This window comes from Carlito syrichta, unplaced genomic scaffold, assembly GCF_000164805.1.
Source record: "Carlito syrichta isolate Samal-C Ts95f unplaced genomic scaffold, Tarsius_syrichta-2.0.1 Scaffold314290, whole genome shotgun sequence".
In the NCBI taxonomy this organism is placed as follows: Eukaryota; Metazoa; Chordata; class Mammalia; order Primates; family Tarsiidae; genus Carlito; species Carlito syrichta.
In genome coordinates, this window is record NW_007258386.1 from 597446 (window position 1) to 603806 (window position 6361).

Below are 6361 nucleotides of genomic sequence, written 5' to 3' on the forward strand. Positions count from 1 at the left end.
AAAAAAAAAAAAAAAAAAGAAAAAAGTTGGAAAACACTAAATGCTCATCAATAAAGAAGTACTATGATACATTAGGGTATACCCATACAGTGAAATATGTACTATACAGCTATTAAGAATGAGTGCTGGGCGCAGTGGCTCATGATTATGATCCCAGCACTTTGAGAGGTGAAGGTGGGAAAACTGTTTGGGTCCAGGAGTTCAAGACCAGCCTGGGCAATGTAACAAGACCTCGTCTCTACAGAAAGTCAAAAAATTAGCCAGGTGTGGTGGTACACGCCTGTAGTCCCAGCTACTGAGGAGGCTGAAGAGGAAGGACTACCTGAGTCCAGGAGGGCAAGGTTGTGGTGAGCCACTACAATCCAGGAGGGCAAGGCTGTGATTGTGCCACTGCAGTCCAGCCTGGGTGATAGAGTGAAACCCTTGGCTAAAGAAAAAAGAAGAGAATGGGGTCCCTTCTTTGTCCTGATTCATAAAAATCTCTTTATAAATTAAGTTTAATTGCCAGGCATGGTGGCTAATACCTGTAATCCCAGCACTTTGGGAGGCTGAGGTGGGAGGACTGCTTGAGCTCAGGAGCTCAAGACCAGCCTGGGCAACATAGCAAGACCTCATCTTTACAAAAAAACAAACAAACAAAAAAATTAGCTGGGTGTGGTGGTGCATGCCTGTATTCCCAGCTACTTGGAAGACTGAAGTGAGAGAACTGCCTGAGCCCAGGAGGTGACAGAGTGAGAACCTAACTCAAAAAATACTAATAATAAAGTTTTTAAAAAAAGACATGTCAATGTGTATGTGTATATCTAATTTACATGAAATCAGGACATATATATATCATTGCTTCTTTATACATAAAGTGTCTGGAAGGATATGCAAGAATCTGTTAACACTGGCTGCCTCTGGAGAAGGAAAACCAGAAGGAAGTTAATGGAGAAAGGCAGACTTACATTTTACTGTATACTCCTTTGTACCCTGTGAATGTTAACCTATTCAAAAATTATTAAAAACAATTTTTTAACTATTAGAAAAAGTATACATTGTCCTTAGGGAAATGATGTGATAGAATTTACAGAAGAAAATAAATTTTATTCAAAATCCACTACCCTCCCCATAGTCACTCCACAAGGCCACTGGCTAACACACAGTCTCTGAGCCTGGCCTGACCAAGGCAGGGCCCCAAAAGCTCTACAGCACCTGTCTTGTTTCCTCAAGAAGAACAAACCCTCTTTCTGCATTTTCTTTGGAAATATAGAGCAAAAAGAGACGGCAGAATTTCACTGAATCTATATGTTAACCTTTGATCACTGCTGAAACCAAAGAACTAGTTTGGAAACCAAAACTCAAGAACTGGATGGAATGCTGGAAAACCCTCTACATACTACTTCATTTTCTGCCTTGGTAATAGGGTAGCTAATAGAAGGAAGACAAAAACAGAAAGGATAAGAATATCTTAAGCACATAACAACCCTTAGCATTTCTTTACTTACACAGCAAGTATGACTTACTGGGTACAAATTCATGCACAGCACAACCTTTACCCAAAAGAACAAGTCCATACCATGCAAAACACAATCCCTCGGTGAACCTCTTCAAAAGCCAACTGGCTAGTAAGACCAATGGGTGATTTTTAACTTCTGGAGTTAGTAGCCACATCATGCAAGCTGGTAAATAGTGATTAAAAAATAGCACCATGCCAGGTGCAGTGGCTCACACCTGTAATCCCAGCACTTTGGGAGGCCGAGGCAAGGACTACCTGAGTCCAGGGTTTGAGACCAGCCTGGGCAACTTGGCGAGACCTTGTTTCTACAGTAAATTATAAAAAAAAAAAAAGAAAAAAAGAAAAGAAATAGCATCACTCGTAGGCTGTGAAAAGCCTCAAAAGCAAGGAAATATTTTTTGAAGGTTAGGTTCAAGGAAGCCATAATTAAATGTACTTTCCAGGGAAGGAGGTAAGGTTACCATTTCTAAATCTTAAATAATTTTCTCAATCTCTTGCCCATTACTTGACTGAATATAGATAAAAAGGGTAAAATTATGAGGAACCCAAAATTTGTAGTTTTATGGACTATGTTTCATGAACACAGAGTATGCTCAAAACTATAACCCACATGCAACTGTGAGTCAGTGGATATAAGTAACAACCATTTCCTCATAAGAAGGTGAACTGATGTCATTTAATCTAAAAGCAATTAGGATATTTAGTCCCACCAGCACAAACTATATATATGCTGAAAAAAAATTTCACACAGCTAGACATGAAATATTTTCTTTCCTCCTGTGAATACTTAATGGAGAAAGGTAGACTTGCATTTTGCTATATGCTCCTTTGTACCTGTGAATGTATTGCCTATTCAAAAATTAGTAAAAAAAAAAAAAAAAAAAAAGGAATTAAAATTTAGTGTAAATTTTATACACAGGAGGCACAAATTTTACAAAGTTAGGATTCATCTCCCCCTAAAACTCAAGGTTCAGTGTTAGGTAAAAAGTTATGCAACCAAGTCACCAGCCTCCTCAAGCTGGATACAACGCATGCCTTGGCTGCAGAAATTGCACAAGTAGCAGTTATAGGTTTTCATGCCAACAAACCAATGATTAACAAGGACGATTAGAGTCTGAATGGAAACAAGGCACAAGCTCTTTGTCTTTTTGATGCCAACTCAAAAGCCACGAACACACATATTTCCCCATGGCAGGTTCATACCACTGGACTTCAGTTGCTTGGCTCTCTCCCGTTCTTGAACTGCAGACTTTGGTAAAAGTGGGGTAAGTCCTCGTGATTTGGTAGGTCTCATGTAGCCTTTCATTGGTTCTGTCACTCTGCTTCTATCTTCCTTTTTCTCTTCTCCCAGTGTCTTTGCTTCAGATTTTTCTGTCATTTTCTGAGGTGCCTCTAAGATCTTATCTTTGAGTTCTGGGAGTTGAAGACCCTTGGAAGCCGTCATTGCTAACTTATCTACCACCCCTGAAGAAGGAGCTTCAACTTTGTTATGTAAGAAGTCTGACTGGAGTTCTGGTGTTGACAAGGAAACGCATTTCAATTCTGTGTTTTTACAAGGCAGACTAATTTCTTTCAATTTATCCTTTTCACTTTCTGGAGGCAAAAGAGTCAGATCCATCTCCTTAGTCAAACTATCTGGACCCTTGGAATCTCTATCTTTACCATTTTGGCCCTCGCAGAAACTGGGCTTTTGTACTTTGTCTCCCAATAAGTCAGGAATCTGAACTGGAACAGAACCTCCCTCAGTTTCTTTTTTTGCCCTATCTGCATATGCTTCTAGGACTCTGACCTCTCCTGGAGAGCTCTGGTCTACTGGCACTTCAGGAAGAAGGTGTCCTTTAGCTAGCTCTGTGCCTTTTTCTACTGAATGCTTACACGCACCACTGTGCACTGACTCAGATTCTCCTACCCCAAGCCCTTCATCGATCCCTGCTTCATTTTTCACGGAGTCAGCAAGTTCACCTTTATTCTTAAGGCAGTGACCTCCATGACTGTTAACTGTTTCTGTGGCTGCTGTAAAAGGCAGAGCAACTCCTCCTGTGCTGGTAGAGGACACAACAGTAGAGGGAGCCTTGGGTCTTTCTTGACCTGGAACTCCATCTTTGTTGCCACTATCTACCACCAATGATTTGGAAATCTGGTCAGGGGCTATCTCTTGCCCACTTTTTGCCAAGGTGTCTGGATAGGAATCACCTTCCTTTACTACTTGAGGAGTAGGAGTTGGAGTAGGCGGTTTTTCACAGACGACTGATTCCAGATCCTCTAGAGGAGCTGACTTATTCATCAGCTCTGGTGGTGTTCTGGGACAGGTAAATGTAATATTTCTATTTTCGTCCATATAGCCCATTCCTTCAATTCTGTGGTCCCCTGTGGTTTCCATGGGAACATGTATTTTTGTTACATCCATCTTATTCTCCAGAATGTGCTTCTCGGGAGAACTATTTTTAACCTTTTTACTTTTTCCATCATTACTCCTTTTATTTGGTTTGTCAGTTACTGCAGTGTGTCCCTTGGCTGCATCTGCCTTATTCTCCTCAGAAAGTACTGAAGGAACAAATCCTGCCCCCTGGATTTGGTCTTGGTGGCTCACATCTGTCACCTTGGCAGCTGGTTCAATATCAGCAGAAGCCTTGACTGTGTTTGTTTTGTCTCCCCCAGGAGTCCTAAGCTCAACAGAATTAACCTCAGCATTTCCACCGTTTTGGTCAACTACTTCCACTGTGGGTATATCTGATGTAGCATGCATTTTTGGGAAAACAAGTCCTAATTCCCTCCTTTTATGGGGAATACTACCAGCAGCTCCATCCTTCCCTACAAAAGGTAAGTTGAGGATTTCTTCCCTCCTCTCCATTTTAGCAGACTGTGTGGAATAATTATTTTTAAACTTTTTGTTTTTGCCTTCATTGCCTCTCTTTTTAGGCTTTTCAGAAACCCAAGGAGCTGCCTCATGATCCATCCAAGGACACTTTCCTTCCCTGCTCTGGTTACTGACACCCGTATCTTTGGTTACAGCTCTTGTTTCTGTCCTAACACCAGAAGTCTGAGTCATAAATGAGCCATTTTCCAAAGGAATCAACGTCTGCAAGGTGTTTGCCACCCTAGGATGAGTGGTCTCCTTAGGTTCCCTTATCACCACTACCTTAGCAAGATCAGCCATGGTCTCTGGTTGCTTTGAAGAATCTAGCCCCAGCTCCTCACTCTTATCCTGGGTTGTCATTCCTTCGGTTTTAGGGACTGACTCACTGGATACAAGAACATCCCTTTCACCTTTTTGGCTGTCCAGAAGAAATGGTAGCTCAGATCTTGCTCTTACTTTCCCAGAATTTGCTCTCATTTTCCCATTACTTCCCTTTCCCTTCCTGCTTTTGCCATCACCTGCCATTCTCTTAAATGGCTCATTCTCCAGTCCAGGGGCCTGCACTAACTCCTGGCCCTGCAATTGATCAGAAGCAAAGATGCTGATCTCTTGTTTTAGCTTGGGAAAAACTTCTTTTTTTAGTTCTTTATCCTCTTCAGGAAGCTCTTTCTGTTTCACATTCTGCAGTTGGGACATTATATTTTCATCATTCCCTTCTTTCAGACTACTTTCTAATGGGTTACTTGCTAACAAAGTGGGTATCAAATTGGGTAGTTCTTTTGCTGCTGTAGGATTTGAAATACCACCCATAACTTCTTGGTCCAAGAAAGGAGAGCAACTCTCTTTGGGTGTGATGTCCAAAGGAGTTTCTACTTTGTGTACAGAAACTTCTGTCAGGGGTCCTTTCAGACCGAGAGAGTCTACTGGCTGGCTTTTATCCATGGAAGTCTTCAGGTGAGGTGCAGGCTGTGGTTTGTATTCATCTTGCTTCAGCAATTTATTGTCTTGGGTTTGTGGCACTGACTTGTTACCTTTCCCTTCTTCCTCCCTTCTCAGCTTGGACTGAGAATTTACTGCTGTTTTGGTGGGTTCTTCTGAAGGATACAAAGGAATTCTGAGGTTTTCTGAGACAAAGTTCTCAGCTACTGGTTTGGCCGCTTTGGAGTTAACCACACCTTCCCTTTTCAAGTTTTCTCTGGATACAAGTCCATATTCTGCACCCATGGTAGTAGACTGGCTGGGAAGAACACCTGATTTTTGTGAGTCAGCTGCAAAGGGATGACCTTTAGGCTCACCTACATTGTCATCATCCCAAGGTCCTCCAGCTCGGGGTTGAGAATATCTCTTTTGCTTTGGTTTCTTCTTCTTTTTCTTCATCATCGGTACGCTTTCTATATCCCAGGCCTCCCTGCCAAGATCCCTCTGAGGTTCAAGTGAGTCAACATGAACATTTTTCCTTTGGCTCCCAGGCTCACCACAGGAAGATGAACCAGAGACCCAACCCAACTCAGACAAAGAGCAGTGGCTCAGCCTGTGATCAAGAGTCTTCCATGGAGGAGAGCCTTCCAGCAGCTCAGGAGGGACCCTGGAAGGCTTGGGTCGGGCTGACCTGCGGTCACTGGGTCTGCAAACTTGTTTGGCTTGTGTGGGAGTGGTACCGCAATACATGAAGTTGGCTAAAATTTCAAACAAAAAACTCCTTGTTATTGTTTCTTAAGAAAAAAAAACACCATTTAAGTAGGCTACACAATCCGCATACTACCTGGAATTTGTTTAGGAAAACAGTTTTTGTCTAACACATTTCTAACTCTTAACTGGGGTTAGCAAATATTTAACAAAGATCATCAACTTAAGGTAAGGTAGAGTTTTTCTCACACATATTTATTAAATATTTGAAATATTTCATTTCAGAAGTTACAAGGTTAAATTTTAAAATAAAATATATTTCAAATCTAATTTTTTTTTTTTTGAGTTGGAGTCTCACTCTGTAACCCAGACTGGAGGGC

General features: G+C 41.6%; 1 protein-coding gene across 1 annotated transcript in view; it reads right to left on the reverse strand.

Annotated features, from left to right (window-relative positions):
- MAP4 (microtubule associated protein 4) overlaps positions 1–6361 on the reverse strand; it is a 144316-nt gene that overhangs the window by 49232 nt on the left and 88723 nt on the right. The window lies entirely within an intron of this gene.